Source organism: Lepus europaeus, chromosome 4 (genome assembly GCF_033115175.1).
Source record: "Lepus europaeus isolate LE1 chromosome 4, mLepTim1.pri, whole genome shotgun sequence".
Classification (NCBI taxonomy): Eukaryota; Metazoa; Chordata; class Mammalia; order Lagomorpha; family Leporidae; genus Lepus; species Lepus europaeus.
Window position 1 is genome coordinate 135,584,622 of NC_084830.1, and position 17,033 is coordinate 135,601,654.

The window sequence follows — 17,033 nt, forward strand, 5'->3', positions numbered from 1 at the left end:
TCACCCATATGGGATATGGGCACTGTAGGTGGTGGCTTTAACCACTAGGCCACAGCACCAGACCCCTAGATTTTCTTTTGAATTTGAAAGACAGGTCAAAATGTAAAGAAATTTTCCATCCACTCACTAGTTCATTCCCCACATGCCCACAACAGCCACGCTGGAAGAGGTTTTAGCCAGGATCTGGGGACTCAACATAGAAGTCACCCAAGAGTGGCAGGAAACCAACTGCTTGAGCTAGCATCTACTGCCCCTAGGCTGCACATCAGCTGGAAGGTGGAACGTGGACCAGAAACAAATCTCAACCTAGGCACTCCTATATGGGCTGTGGATACCCCCTGTGACATCCTCATCACTACACCAAATACCTACCCCTGAGGTTTTCCTACAATTTAATCTGTGTTTGCTATCAATGTGATGGTGGCCTTGAAGTGACTTTTTAATTATGATCATTTCTATTTTTTGGAAGAGTTTAAGGATTGGTATTAATCTCTCTTTGAATATTTGACAGAATTCATCTGTGAAGCAATCTGGGTTGGACATTTCTTTATTGGGAGGTTCCTGATTATATAGTCACTCTCCTTATTCATTACTGGCCTCTTTCACCGAAGACCACAAACAGCCAAAGCAATCTTGAGCAATGAAGACAAAGCCAGAGGCATCAGGCTTCTTGGTTTCAAAATACAGCCCATAACTATAGCAAATAAAACATAATAGTGCCAGCATAAAACAGATTCTAATGGATCAGCAACAGAGAGCTCGGAAATAAATCAATACATTATCTCCTGTACATTCATCTTCGATAAAGGTACCAAGAACAGATAAAGGTGAAAGGACAGTCTCTTATATCAACAGCATTCTTGAAACTGAGTATCTACTTTTATATGCAGAAAAATGAAACTGGAGGGGCTGGCATTGTAGTGTAGCAGGTAAAGCCCTGCCTGTGACCCCAGTATCCCAAGTGGGCACCGGATCAACTCTTGTTGCTTCACTTCCAGTACAGCTCCCGTCTAATGCTCCTAAGAAAGCAGTGCAACACAGCTCAGATACTTGGGTCCCTGTATCCATGTGGAAGACCTGGAAGAAGCTCCAGGCTCCTGAACTAGTCCAGGCTGTGGACTGGTTGAGGGATGAACCAGTAGATGGAAAATCTTTCTCTTTATCTGTCTGCCTGTCTCTAACTCTGCCTTTCAAATAAATAAAACCAATCTTTAAAAACAACAAAGAATAGTGAAACGGGGTCTCTGTAGCACACACACAATTCAACTCCAAATGGAAAAAGGCTTAAACCTAACACCTAAAATTATAAAACTACAAGAAAACATAAGGGGGAAGCTTTTGATGTTATAGATGGACAGTAATTTCTTTTGATATAATACCACAATTATAGGCAACAAAAGAAAATACAAGTTAAATTGCATCTGATGATGAAATTTCTCTACAGCAAAGGAAACAATCAACAGAGTAAGTAAGCAACATATGGAATAGCAGGATGTATCTACAAACCATGCATCTGATATGGAGTTATTATCTAAAACACATACAGAACTCAAACAACTAAACAGAAAAAAAAAAAAGACTTAAAAAATATAATGAATACACAGTTCTCAGAAGCCATATATATGGCCAGTAAGTATATGAAAAGGCTCCCGCTATCATTTGTCATCAGGGAAATGCAAATCAAAACCACAGTAAGCTATCATTTTACATTTGTTGGGGTGCCTATTACAAAAAAGATGGGCCAGCGCCATGGCTCAACAGGCTAATCCTCCGCCTTGCGGCGCCAGCACACTGGGTTCTAGTCCCGGTCAGGGCGCCAGATTCTGTCCCAGTTGCCCCTCTTCCAGGCCAGCTCTCTGCTATGGCCAGGGAGTGCAGTGGAGGATGGCCCAAGTGCTTGGGCCCTGCACCTCATGCGAGACCAGGAGAAGCACCTGGCTCCTGGCTTCGGATCCGCTGTGGCCATTGGAGGGTGAACCAACAGCAAAGGAAGACCTTTCTCTCTGTCTCTGTCTCTCACTGTCCACTCTGCCTGTCAAAAATAAAAAACAAAACAAAACAAACAAAAAAAAAGACAAAAGAAAAAATGTTGATGAGGTTGTTGAGAAAAAGGAACCCTGTAAACTGTTGGTAGGGAATAAATTGGTATGGAAATCAAGGAAAACAGTATGCAAATTCCTAATAAACTAAAAATTCAGTAACCTTATGATCCAGCAATCCCACTTTTGGATATATACCTAAAGTAAATAAACTCAGCTTGTTGACGAAACATCTGCACTTGCATTTTCATAGCAGCATTACTCATATTAGCCAAAATATATAAAATATCTAAGCTATCCATTGAGAGATGAATGCATATACACACATACCTACATATACACAAACATTTATACATAGCGTGAAATTATTCAGCCTTTAAAAAGTAGGCAATTAGAGGCTGGCATTGTAGCACAGCAGGTAAAGCTGCTACCTGCAATGCTCTGCCAGCAACCCATATGGGTGCTGGTTTGTGTCCTGGCTGCTCCACTTATGATCCAGCTCCCTTCTACACACTGGGAAAATCAGCTAAGATGTCCCAAGCTCCTGGGCCTCTGCTACCCATGTGGAAAACTGGAAGAAGCTCCTGGCTCCTGCTGTGGGCCAGCCAAGTCCTGGCCATTGCAGCCATTTAGGGAGTAAAGCAACAGATTTAAGATCCCTTTCTGTTTCTGTCTCTCCTTCTCTAACTCTGTCTTTCAAACCAAATCAATACATCTTAAATATATATAATATTATACATAATATTATATTATACTTATTATATATAGAATAATATATAATATATAAATATAATAATATATAGAATAATATAAATTAATATATGTTGTATTTAAAAAGCCAGGTAGATTTACATGTAGAAAAAAAAAACATATGGAAGCAGAAAGTAGAATAGTGATGGTTACCAGAATTGCAGTGTGAGGGAACTGAACAGATATTGGTCAAAGGCACAAACTTTCACTGATGAAATGATTAAGTTCCAGAGAACTAATGTATAGCATGCTAATAACCATTGATAGTAAGTGTATTCATAAAATTTGGGTAGGTCTTATGGGTTCTCACAATAGCAAACAAAGAAAGAACAAAATGAAAAAGAAAATGGTAACTGTGAGGTGGGTACTTTAATTAGCTGGACTGTGGTAATTATTTCACAATAAATATGCTTATCAAAATATCAAGTTGAGGGGCTGGCGCCACAGCATAGTAGGCTAAGTCTGTGCATGTGGGGCCAGCATCCCATATGGGTGCCGGTTCGTGTCCTGAGTGCTCCTCCTCTTATCCTCTTCTTACCCATCTCTCTATTGTGGCCTGGACAAACAGTAGAATATGGCTCAAGTCATTGGCTGTTGCACCCAAGAGGGAGACCAGGATGAAGCTCCTGGTTCTAGATCAGCCCACTTCTGGCCATCTGAGAAGTGAACCAGCAGATGCAGGACCATTGTCTCTGTCTCTCCGTCTGTGGCTCTACCTCTCAAATAAATAAAATCTTTTAAAAAATCAATTTGAACACCTTAGATATGTACCATTTTATTTGGCAATTTTACTTCAATAAAGTCAAAAGGGAGAAAAAAGACTAATCTTTTAAAAACTTTTGATATTATGGATTATAATAGAGTTCTTATTTCAAAACTACAAAGAATGTTGTCATATTAAAACATTCATTGTAGTCCTCAAAAAGTTCTGCCAGTGAGGTGGTTGCTATACACGAACAGAACGGCCCCAGAAAGCAAAGGCAATGTGAAGTGAACAATATTTTGACATAATATTGGTTGTGTAAATATTCAATATAATAGAATATGTAGGTGCTGATGCTATGATTGTTCATAAAAGCAGGTACTGATCAATCAATATTTATTCCAAACTCATCATGAATGTGGTAATTGCAAGCAGAGTAGATATAAGCACTTGGAATTGAGTCTAGTCAGTTAGATAACACGTAGGTTTTAAAATACAAGAATTTGTGTTCAACCAGAAAAGCCTATCCTGTTCCACACACGTTAACCTTCTAGAGACACCCAGGTGAGTTTTTAGGACTCCTTTCCTTCTTGCTCTAAGTGTTACCAGAAGCAGGCTGGGGCATCACTGGTTAGTCCATGCCCTTCCTCCTGAGTATTAAGCCACCCTCAGAACTCACTCAGAGAGGCAGAAGTATCCATAAAAATGAGGCTTTTCAAAAAAAAACAAACAAACAAACAAACAAACCTGAAGTTGTGCATCTTATTTGCCCTAGGGATTATGTAGGGTAAGTCCAGCTCACATGAAGTGACTGGTAATTACTTGGGGAAAATCCTATCCTAATATACACTAGACACTGCACAGGACAAACAGTGAGGAATCTCAAGACCCTTCTGAAGAGTGACATTTTACACCAAATCCCCAATAACCTCCACCTGTGCACATTAAAACAGGTGGATTCTGATGGCGACTTTTCCAGAGTCCTGTAATTTTATTGTTTTCATGAAAAGCAGCTCTAATCATTTGCTAACATGCATCGTTTTGGTGAAAGTATAGTAAACCTCCTGCCTTTGAAGACTTCCAATTATCTAATTTCTGTAGAAAATAACGAAGACTAGATACACTGGGATAATGAAAAACTATAGGTTGCAAAGGTAAAGCAAATTAACCAGAATGTGACAATACCAGTATGAGGACTAATACAATGAGAAAAGAGAAAGTTTATAAACATACATCTGAGTAATCAAGCTATCCGGCTTTGAAGTAATTTTCATGCCCCCAATAATTAAAATGAAATTTACAGGATTCTAAAGAGGCCTTCGTGTACCTGTGTGTTTTACTTCATTCTGTGGTATTATATTGCTGTCATCACCACAGTACATGTTGACTCAAGCATCCTATAAGTCCAACCTCTGAAATGCCTTTTAACTAGCAAGAATACATAGCAAGAATACAGCTGGGGATTTCAGACACAAAGACAACAGGACTCAAGATCTGTCCAACAGCTCACCATGGAGCACAGGCAACCGACAGGTAGGTTCTGAACTGTTATGACAAGCACTGAGGGTCTTTACATCACCAGGAAATCTAAGGACACAGATAAGCCAGACAGGAGCGAAGGACAGAATGAACCTTTGTCAAGGAAGTCATATGTGAGATGAGTCCGTACCCAAAGGAAGACAGGAGGAGGGAACCTGAACTGCATTAAGCAGAAGAAAAAGCAGATAAGGTTACTCACAGAGGCAACCATAAATAATGCACTTAGTAAGATGTCAGAATTCTGATTGCAAATGCAAAGGACAAAGGATGGAGATTAAAAAACCTTGGTGGGAAATGGAGTCATACACAGAGAAGGCAGGGTGAGAGAAGGAACAAGTGGGTAGGAAGCTTGCTGGTATAATAAACATGAATAATATTAATATTAATACATTATTATCACAATATTAATATACCAATTGTTACATAATAATAATTATTATGAAGCTGAATGGTTTAACAAACATGAAGAGTTAAGTATCAATAAATATCAATTAACAACAAAACTTAAATAAAGGAGCTGACGCTGTAGCGTAGCAGGTAAAGCCACCACTTGCCATCCTGGCATCCCATATGGGTGCTGGTTTAGGTCCCAGCTGCTCCACTTCTGATCCAGCTCTCTGCTATGGCCTGGGAGAACAGCAGAAGATGGCCCAAGTGCTTGGGCCCCTGTGTCCACGTGGGAGACCCCAAAGAAGCACCTGGCTCCTGGATTCAGATAGGTTCAGCTCTGGCCATTGCAGGCATTTGGGGAGTGAACCAGAAGATTTAAGACCTCTGCCTCTGCCTCTCTGTAACTCTGCCTTTCAAATAAATAAATAAAATTTAAATAAAAACACTTTTCCCAAGGCAAAACTTAATATTCTACATATTCTATAGAGAAGCAACTTTGTACATTCTTAGAGCTTCAAGTTTAAACATCTGAAATATATTAAATTCATTAAAAAAGTCTAAGTATAGCATGAACTCATTTTCGTAAATTCTCTCCTCTGCTTCTATTGGCAAACTGCTTTACAACCATGTTGACTTTTAAGAAAAAATTATTAGCTGTTCCTCATGGGGTTTGTTAATTGAATTACTTAATGGTGCTGCATACCAAAGGTCAAAAACAGGATTTGCTATGCACAACACACTCTGCTGTCTATTGCTTGAGTAGAACAAAATTATTAAGGAGCCTCTTCCTGTAACAGGGAGCTTCCAGTGAATTACAATCTATAAATGCAAAATAAATAGTAAATCAAGTCAACAGATTCATAATTTAAATTGATATTCTTATCCACATTTCCAAAAACAGATGCAAAAGTGTAGACAGAAAAAGTCATTTTGATCAAAACAAGGACACACTGAGAATATAGGACAAAGTCCACAGTTGTTGTTGTTGCTGCTATTTTAGTACACTGAATTATACACACACAATCCGCACAACAAATAAGATAGAGAGTTCACTGGACAACTGACTCTCAGTGACAGAAACCACCTCTATCTCTGCATCAAGAGCAGCTATATATCATATATAAAACTAACATCAGAGGCAGGTGTTCAGGGCAGAGGTTAATATGACACTTGAGATGCCCACATCCCATATTGGAGTGCCTGGTTCAAGTCCTAGGGATTCTGCTTCTGATTCAGCTTCTTGCAAATGCACCCTGGGAGGCAGGAGCTGATTACTCAAGTACTCCAGTCCCTGCCACTCACGCAGATCTACCAACGGATCTCAGGGTTCCAGGCTTGAGTTTAACTCAGCCTTGGCAGTTTCATGCATTTGGGGAGTGAACCAGTTGATATTCTGCCTTTTAAGTAGTTGAAAAATAAACCAATCTTGAAAAAATAAGTCTCTGGTCAAATTTGCCATGCATTTCAAGCTAATCATTATCCCTCAAGAGATGTTTTTCTCCTTAGTTTTTGGAGATAAATTGTTCTCAATTTGCTATTTTAACAAAAATGCTAAGCTGCACATGTTTTTCAGCTCATCTTAAATTTGTCTGAATAAAGTAATCCCTCCAAGACATTGAAAGCATTTTGCACTGTCAGATGCTGCTTCTAGCTGCAAGGAAATATATCCTTCATGCTCCAAACAATTTGAAAGGTTTACATCTATAGAAAAAGTAGGTACACATGGAGTCCAGCATCCAAAAGGTTGTTTTCTATAGACTATTGGACTATATCAAACACAGCATTGATAAGTATTTAATGATTGGCTTTTTAAGTGGACCCAACATTGCAATAGTCTTTATTATTCATACCAATCTGGCTTTAGTGCATCTTCCATAGATACTCCAGATTAAATTTTCTTCATTATCATTACAGATCTAGATGAGTAAGTGGCACATCTGCTCATGAAGTGGTTTATTATCTGTTCAGATGGGATTCAGGTTCACTAGAAAAATAACTATAGGAAATAAAAGTGTTCACAGGCTCATGTCCGCTGTGAAATTCAAAACCATACACTATCTCTGAAAATCTTTTGGTAGCCCCCTTCCATTGAATGGGAAGTTATTAACTAATTAATTGGGACCATTTATCATGAGGAAAAATTCAACTTAGGAATCAAACCAGAACAAATGCACAGAAAACTGGCATGTGACAAGGACCTAATAAAGGCTCACATTATTCCACCATTTTCCAGCCCATCCTTCCCAAATAAAATCTGATACTCTGTAAATATTTTACCAGCAATCCCATATCAGATATTTCTCACACAAATCAAGGCTGTATAAATAAAATCAGATTTTTCTCATGCAAAACAGGACTGTATGAATCTGTTGATTTTGAAGTGGTATACAATCTATTTTTTCTATTACTATTAGGCCTATGTATCATCCATTTCAGAACTAGCACCAGACCTATACATTCCAGAGGGGTCTATGCTAGCCCTTTTCAAACTGACACTCTGGTGTCTGACTATACTTCCTGTACTTAAAACTATGTATTTCCCAGGCATAGAGGTTAATATGGCTGAAGACACAGATATGAATGCTTCATTTATGCTAATCCAAATGTTAGGAAAATGGCACAGTTTTATCTATGGCACGATCTACACCCTGACACTATCCTAGGCTCTAGCCCTCACTGCCATTCCTGGAAGCCAGGTGGCCACAAGCTCCACCCCCATCCTAATGGGATTCGCTGCTCCTGCTTCCCTACCCGCCCTCCAGCAAAGTTTTAAAAGGGCCTGTTGCTGAACACGTGGCTCTCTGGGCTCCTCTCGTCTGCTCTCCTCTTCTCCTCTCTCCTCTCCTCGCTAGCTCATCTCCCCTCTGTCTCTTTTACTCTCTCCTTTTCCCTCTTCACCCCTTCCCTCCCATCTGCTGGATTTTCCCTAATAAACCCTTTGCCTTACTCCGGTGTTTGGTGTGTTTTGTGATGGCCTAACACCAAAACCATCATGGTAAGAACAATAACAGTAATAACAAATACTCGAAACTTTAATGCACAGCCACTTAAGAACCTTTACAAAACAGAAACTGATTCAGTGGGTCTGAGGTGGGGCCTGAGATTATATTTCTGATGAGCTTTCAAAAATGCTGATACTGATGGCCCCTATAGGATACTACCATGAAAACATACCTATGACCTTAATAATGCCAGCCACTTATGGTTAATGGGTACTCAAAATATGAGTACTCAGCGGGAGATGCATTCTTAATCCAAAACACTTACCATCTTGCAAAAACAAAAGGTCATTAATAACTGTACTAAGGGCCGGCAATATAGTACAGTGAGTTCAAATCTTGGCCTGCTGTGCCTGCATCCCATATGGGCACCGGGTCTAGTCCTGGCTGCTCCACTTCTGACCCAGCTGTCTGCTAATGCACTTGGGAAAGCAGCCAAAGATGGCCCAAGTGCTTGGGCTCCTGCACCCATGTAGGGGACCTGGAAGAAGTTCCTGGCTCCCAGCTTTGGATTAACCCAGCTCCAGCTGTTGTGGCCATATATGGCACTAAAACATGGCCAACACTGTGGTGTGGTAGGCTAAACTTCCTCCTGCAGTGCCAGCATCCCATATGGGCACTAGTTCGAATCCTGGCTGCTCCACTTCTCATCCTGCTCCCTGCTTACGTGCCTGGCAAAGCAGCAGAAGATAGCTCAAGTGCTTGGACCCCTGCATCCACATGGGCGACTCAGAAGAAGCTCCCAATTTCTGGCTTCTGATCAGCCCAGCTCCAGCCATTGCATTCATTTGGGAGCAAACCAACAGACAAAGATCTCTATGTCTCTCCCTCTCTCTCTGTAACCCTATCCCTCAAATAAATAAATCTTTAAAAAATACATAAATAAAACACTAAGACATAAAAATCATGAGATTTGTTTAACATTTTTGTTAAATATAATATACAATCTATATTCAGATATCATCACACTTGATAAAATATTCCCTTGACATGTCAGCATGGAGACAAAATACCTCTATTCTTCCCACTGGCTAAACAGCTAAATATATAAAAACTCTTTGAACTGCAAGGAAATAAAACTGTATTAAACTATAAGGAAGAGTATTTTCTCAGGTAACTGACTAAAATAAGATTCTGGAATGTGTAATTTGTGGACCCTGACTCAATTTCTTTTCAATTCTCTTAACTCTGGTTCAGTGCTCAAGAAAAACAGTCCAGGTGTAAATGAAAAAAAAAGCAGAGATAAAATAGACAATCCCCTTCCTAAGTCTCTATTTTGAGAGCAATAAAACTTTGTTCTAGAGATAACCAGTAAATTTTGCCCTATCTCTTTGTTCTCAACTGAGTCAGATTCCTAATGCTGAAAATTGGTATCTTCCTACTACCTTCCATAAAGTTTCCTGAATCAATCACTGGTACAAGGAATGGTATTAACAAAAAAGGCTTGCACCAATTTGCTCCTACCAGCAACAAAGTTAACTTGATCTTCTCAAGGGCCAGTTCGTCGTTGCCAAGGAAAAGGAGGAAGGGTGGGGATAAAGTAGACTTTAACACAGCAGATGGGATACCATTGATATGAATCCCACAGACAGGAAACCAACATGTACACCCTACATGGAAATAAACTGTTTAAAGCTTTTCTCTAATATTGTTAAAAACGCTCATTTGAAAGTAAATCTATGAGCAAAATATGCAAACCACAAACATCTACAAATAGTCACTTTGTCACATGTATTTGTCAGCCTTTTGTTTTCTGAATCAAAAAAAAGTAGTAAAGGAGATCATAACTTGCTTTCTTTTTTTTTAAGATTTATTTATTTACTTGAAAATCAGCATTACAGAGTTACCTTCCATCTGCTGCTTCACTCCCCAGATGGCCACAATGGCTAGGGCTGAGCCATGCTGAAGCCAGAAGCTAAGAGCGTCACAGCCATCTTCAGCTGCTTTTCCCATTAGCAGGGATCTGGATGGGAAGTTGAACAGCCAGGAAATGAACTGGTACCCATATGGGATGCTGGCATCACCAGGGACAGCTTTATCCTCTATGCCACAACCCCAGCACCACATCTTAACATGCTTAGAGTTATTATTTTAAGATCACTTCATTCAACAAGTATTGCTTTAGATTCTACCATGTAACAAATTTAGTGAGCATGCAACTGTGAGAACAATGGGTACTGCCCTACTTGGAAAGAGCCTGAAGCCTTCAGAGTGACATGTAAGTAAACAAGCAATTTCTACACAGTGTAAAATGAATGCATTCCTGGGGAAAACAGCAAGGCATTATACCCTCCAACCTATATTTAAAAAGAATGCCATCTAACCTGGTTTTACAAAATTAGGTGAAGGATGGTGAAGAAGAGAATGGCACATGGCAGGGCCAGGATGTTTATGTTTGGAGAATAGCAAATACTTAAATAAGCTAGAACATAAAGCCATAAAAAGTGTTGCATAAATAAGCTATGAGTATGTTACAAAGTCTCCTGAATTTAAACAATTTGGACATTATTGTCAAGGCAACTTAGAGGATACTTGCTGGATAAAATGCAAGAATTCTAGACAACTTATTTCAATTTTTTCAAATTTGAATTTCAAATAATTAATAAAGAACTTTTTTAGTATAAACATGTCAAATAAATATTTAAAGGTGTTAAACTTATTAAATTTAACAATAAACATTAAAGACACGTTTGTCTTATATATTATCTAAAATGCAAATTCAGAAATTTGGATATTCTGGTTTTTTGTTTGCTTAATCTGTCCACATTACTGTGAAGGAGTGAAATCCAGGAGTATCACAGTATAAACTGAGTTACGGAGAGGCACCACCATGACATAGAAAATCTGGTCACTCATTGGTTCACCTATGACATCATTTCTGAGCACTTTATAATCTACACAAAGGTGTAGATAGGAAAGAGATCTCATGATTTCAAGTGAAAGGGCAGTATATTTTGAGCAGTGTCCTCTCTATTCTGGCAAACCCTGCCTATCAATATTTAAGAGGAGCTATAATGGATTGGTTGAGCATAGTGAGGCAGCGAACTTTGCCTTCCTTACTCATCAGTCATGTGACATTGAGCAAGATATTTAACCTCCTGTGTCTCCACATTTTCATCTGGGTAATCGAAACTTAGTATTATTTTTTGAAGATTATGATGATCAAATGAGTTTATCTATGAAAATCACCTACAACAGGACCTGACACATAACAAATGTTATGAAAGCATCAACTCTTACTATAATTATTGATTCACTATTTCTTCAAGTAATATTTAACTTAAATAAGCTTATATGAAAATAAAACTTTGTATTTATTTATTTTTTATGACAGGCAGAGTGAACAGTGAGAGAGAGAGACAGAGAGAAAGGTCTCCCTTTGCCGTTGGTTCACCTCCCAATGGCCACCGCAGCCGGCACGCTGCAACCGGTGCACCGCACTGATGTGAAGCCAGGAAGCCAGGTGCTTCTCCTGGTCTCCCATGTGGGTGCAGGGCCCAAGGACTTGGGCCATCCTCCACTGCCCTTCCGGGCCACAGCAGAGAGCTGGACTGCAAGAGGAGCAACCAGGACAGAATCCGGCTCCCCGACTGGGACTAGAACCCAGGGTGCCGGCCGCAGGTGGAGGATTAGCCTAGTGAGCCAAGGCACCGACCGAAAATAAAACTTTTATATCACTACAAGAAGACAATGAATTTCACTTGTCATGAATATAAAGTAACTTGTAAATATGAGAACAACAACAAACAATCCTACTGAATTTATTCTTTTACAAAATGACAATAAACATTGTTTTTAAAATATCTCTCCCATATGTTATTGAAGAAGATTATTTTGGGGCTCAGAAGGGAAGAGATTTATCCTAAGTCACAGAGAGACTCAAACACACAGTGGAGATATTATGGATGTTCAGTAATTGCTAATACAGAGTTTTCTCCAATATATCCATCACTACCCTATAATGTGGATTTGGCATACACTCCTCCAGAGCTGCATAGCCTTGGACACCCAGCTGTTCTACAACTACTATAGTCCAGTCTCTGCCTGGCTTCCCATCTCCAAACCTTTCTTTATTGTTACCTACCCCCACCCCTTACCACTTTTCAAAAGCTCCTTCTGCTTCTGCACATAACTGAGGAAGGGTGCAGTGTTTGAGGAGCAAAATTATCTAGCTGGAGTCTCAGTGGTGAGGGGAGGTCAATTCCCATAAAAAAAGAAGTTTCAGAAGGAACTTTTAGGTACACATACACACCTCATTGCATCTACAAACCCTCATGTCTCTGGTAGGACCAAGTATCCAGTTCCTCTCTTTTAGTGTAGAATACACTTTGTTTTCACTGCCACTGCCTAGTCTCTTTTGTATCCCCTCTTGTGTATGGTTTAATTTTTCCTACACCTGAGCCTCTCAAAGTAGGAAGTAAAGTACATCAACACGCTTTAATGTAAATACGGACAGATTTCGCATTTAGCAAAATCGAAATATTTGCAACTGTCCCATCTGAAATAACCCTGACTGGCATTCTTGAGAATACTTTGAGAATTCAAAGAATTCTATCCTGAAATCTATGCCAAGAGCGAACAGCTAAAACCCCTGACACCTGACACTTAAAGAGCCACAGCTCTGAAGCAGCCAGGCTGATGGCCACGGACAAACCTCTTATTTCTCTGTGGCAGGTCTTTTCACAGGCAGTGATGACTTATGAGCTTGTAGAATATACAACACCCTAAGAACACAAGTGCACATGCCTAACACCATTTTGTTTCCTGTATTTATTTGCTACATTTTACAAGGTAAGACAGCCCTCGTAATAATTTTGATAAAGAAATGTGATTCATACCTGGATGGCTGAAGAGAGCATTCAAAACACAAAATCCACTTAGCACCAATTAGCCTCAGAACATTATTTATGTAATCTGTCACAATGGCAGATACTAGAGAGAACATTTTTCTCTTTCCTTTCCAACAGTTTATCAATCACCCTTGCTCCTGACAAGCCCTTAGGAGGAGAACATTTATCAGAATGTATTAGAAGACTCTAAAAATACAAGCTGGAACTGGTGTTTATAAAGCGCACGCAAGCTGATTGCAAAGACTTGAGAAAAGACTGTTCAGTCGCCAACTCACTTGAGGCGATAGGAGAAGTGAAGCTTGCAGAATCTCATTGGTAGTGCTCAGGAGGTGAAGGAAGAATTCTGCAGTGGGATTCTTAAAACTTGGAATGTGCAGAGATGAGGGCGTCATGAAATGCAATGATTAATGCTCTACTTCCAACAAGCAATGTGAAATGTATCGATAATTTGGTGCTTTACAAATCTGCAAACGTCACAGAATTCAGGTTACCCAGTGGAATCAAACAGGTAATAAAATCCTTATATGAGGAATGATAATACTTAGTACTTGCACAATATTGTGCTATTCATCTTGAAAATGGGATGTGAACAGCATCCCTTTGTTGGAGCAGCAATCACAGAATTTCTCACTGAACTCACTTCCCTCCCAGCAAGTCACTGAACTTCCAGGCATCTATTCCACTTTTGGAAAAACAGCTTTTGGAACCAGGTGTGGCCTACAGGGGCCTGAAAATAAAGGTTCTCAATGTTGGTGGCAAATGAGAATTACGTAGGAAGCTATAAGACAGAATTACAAAACACCATTCCACACTAACAAACTAAGAATCCTGGATGGGGTGCTGGCAATGTGATGCAGCCAGTAAACTGCTGCCTGCAAGGCCAGCATCCCATACTGGAGTGACAGTCGGAGTCCTGGCTGTTCCTCTTCCAATCCAGCTTCTGGCTAGTGAGTCTGACTAGTAGAGAATGACCCCAATTACCCATATGGGAGATCCAGATGCAGTACCAAGCTACTGGCTTCAGCCTGGCCCAGTTCAGACTATTGTAGTCATTTGTGGTGTGAACCAGAAGATGGAAGATCTCTCTTGCTCTCTCCCACTTTCCCCTCTTCTCTCATGCCTTATAAAAAGTATTTCTAATGTCTCCCTTCTGTCTGTGGTCCTTCATTTCACTTATTCATAGGCTATCATCACCAAATACATTGTGGCTTTATGATTGAGAAGAAACTTCTATTTGTTAGATACACTAAGAACTCAAAAATAGCAGTGTTCATTTTTTTAAAAGATTTATTTATTTATTTGAATGTCAAAGTTACAGAGAGAGAGAGAGAGAGAGACAGAGTCTTCCATCTGCTGGTTCACTTCCCAATTGGCTGCTGCAACAGATTGGCTGTGCCTATCCGAAGCCACAAGCCAGGAGCTTCCTCCAGGTCTCCCAGGTGGGTGCAGGGACCCAAGGACTTGGGCCATCTTCTACTGCTTTCCCAGGCCATAGCAGAGAGCTGGATTGGAAGTGGAGCAGCCGGGTCTCGAACCGGCGCCCATATGGGATGCAGGCACTTCAGGCCAGGGCGTTAAACCACTGCGCCACAGTGCCAGCCCCTCTCTTTCAAACAAATAAATATTTAAAAATTAAGACTAGTGGATGATGGGATCCAAACATCTTTATTTTTTATTGAATTTAAACATTTCAAGTGATTCCAACATCCAATCAGACTTGAAAAATGCTGGCTTAGAAAACAGTGATTCTCTCAACTCCTTACACAGGCATTTAAAGAACTCAATGCATTCTGGTCTAGCGGAAAAACTCATCAGAGCAAGTCAGCCATGGAAAGCAACAACACTGTGGCAAAACATGAAGGACTTTTGTGGGTGAGACCCCAACACAAAGAAGTGATCATCAAAGAAGGATGTAGTTTACACGTAAGAGAGAACTTCTTCCACTTTGCCCACAACCATGACTAGATACGGAAGGAGTCGTAGATTCAAAGGCTTCCACAGTCCAGGCAGTTCATGTCTAGAGCCTCAGGTGATCACTGGCATCATACAGAAGAGTGTTAATTGTGAAATTAACAACAGGAGTCACTGTGCACTAACTTCCCATGCAGGACTTCTCTCCTCAAAGAGTTGCATTATGAGGGTTAACATAAAACTTGATTGCAAAGATTTACCTTGTTTTATTTTATTACATGGAGGAAAAGCTGTAGTAATGTCTAAGTGCTCGCAAAAAACATACCATCCTTAGGTTCTTCTCCAAAGTTAACTCTCTCAAAAAAAAATGAGACAGATAAATCAAAACTCACAACAGTTTATTTTTATTGAATTAGAAAGTATTTTCTTTCCTTATTGTAAAAACAATCCTGTTGATGTTCTATTGCACAGGATAATAAGAGTTATTAATAATATATTATACTTTTCTAAATAGCTAGAATAAAGACTTCTGAATGTTCACACTACAAAGAAACCTTGAATATATGAAGTAATGGATGCTAATTATCCTAATATGATCATTAAAATGTATGCATGTGTCAAAATATTACATTGTACTCCATAAATATGTACAATTACAGTTTGCCAATAAAAAATAAAATAAAGTAATTCTAATGTGCTCCATGTTGGCAAGTTTTAAGAACTGCAATGCTCAGTTCTCACTAAATATCAATTAACTCAGAGTTTCTAGGGATGAACCCAAACACTAATACTTTGCAAAACTCCCCAGAGCTATATACAGCCAACTTAGCTGACCGATGGTCTAGATCACTGTATCTCTAACTTTACTGTATATACAGATCTTGCAAAAATACAGATACTTATTCAGTGGGGATCTTATTAAGTATGGTGCCTGGTTCTCTGCAGTCCTCACTAACCTGTTAGGGCATACAACCATTGCTGCCGTGTGGACTGCGTCTGAGGTAGCAAAGGAAGCCCTAGAGGACTGAATGGAAACTCCTTACACTGGCATTTAAAGGACTCCATATTCACCAGAAACTTCATGTGTGCTACTTTGAGCAGTCTGTGGTCCCAAGACTCTTGAATGGCTTATCCTAACTCTCACAAAACCCAGAAGTCTTATTTCAGTACTTTTCTTCTCTTAGAAAATACAGGAAGTAGGGAAAGGCAGGATGAGTATAGCAAGGGTAATTTGAAGTTATCACGTAGCACCCACACATATCTCATGCCTAGATGCATCCATTGCCTACGGGGAAACAGAAAAACACCCACTGCTACTAAAATGCAGTAACTTGGTCTTGAAACTTGATCCCTGAAGAATGTAGACCACAGGAATCATCCTGTGAAGCTCCCATTATAAATGGTCCAAGTATCAGACAGAAATCAGAAGGTTCTCTCAACTTACATGCTGCTGTAATAATGGAAATGTGTTTTTAAAAACATAAAAAAACATGGAACAAAGCGGCTGAGAACACCCAGATATTCAACACTTTTAAGAGAGATTTTTTTCTATTTGTTTCCTTCCTTTCAGTTTTCACAGTAACTATCTTTGTCTGGCTTCCCTGTGATTTTTTTTTCCCATACTCCTAAGTCTAGTATATAATCCAATAGGCTGTCCATCCCCAGTCTCTTCTCTACTTTATTTCATCCTCCAAATTGCAATGCAGGTAATATTACTAAAACACAGCTTACATTATTATGCCAGAAGTAAAAATCATCAGTAGTTTCCAATGCCAAGAAAGTCACTATTTTGGGTGATTCTACTGAAAGAAGCCCTTAAAACCCAACAGTGATGTGTTGAGCTTCCAATGCA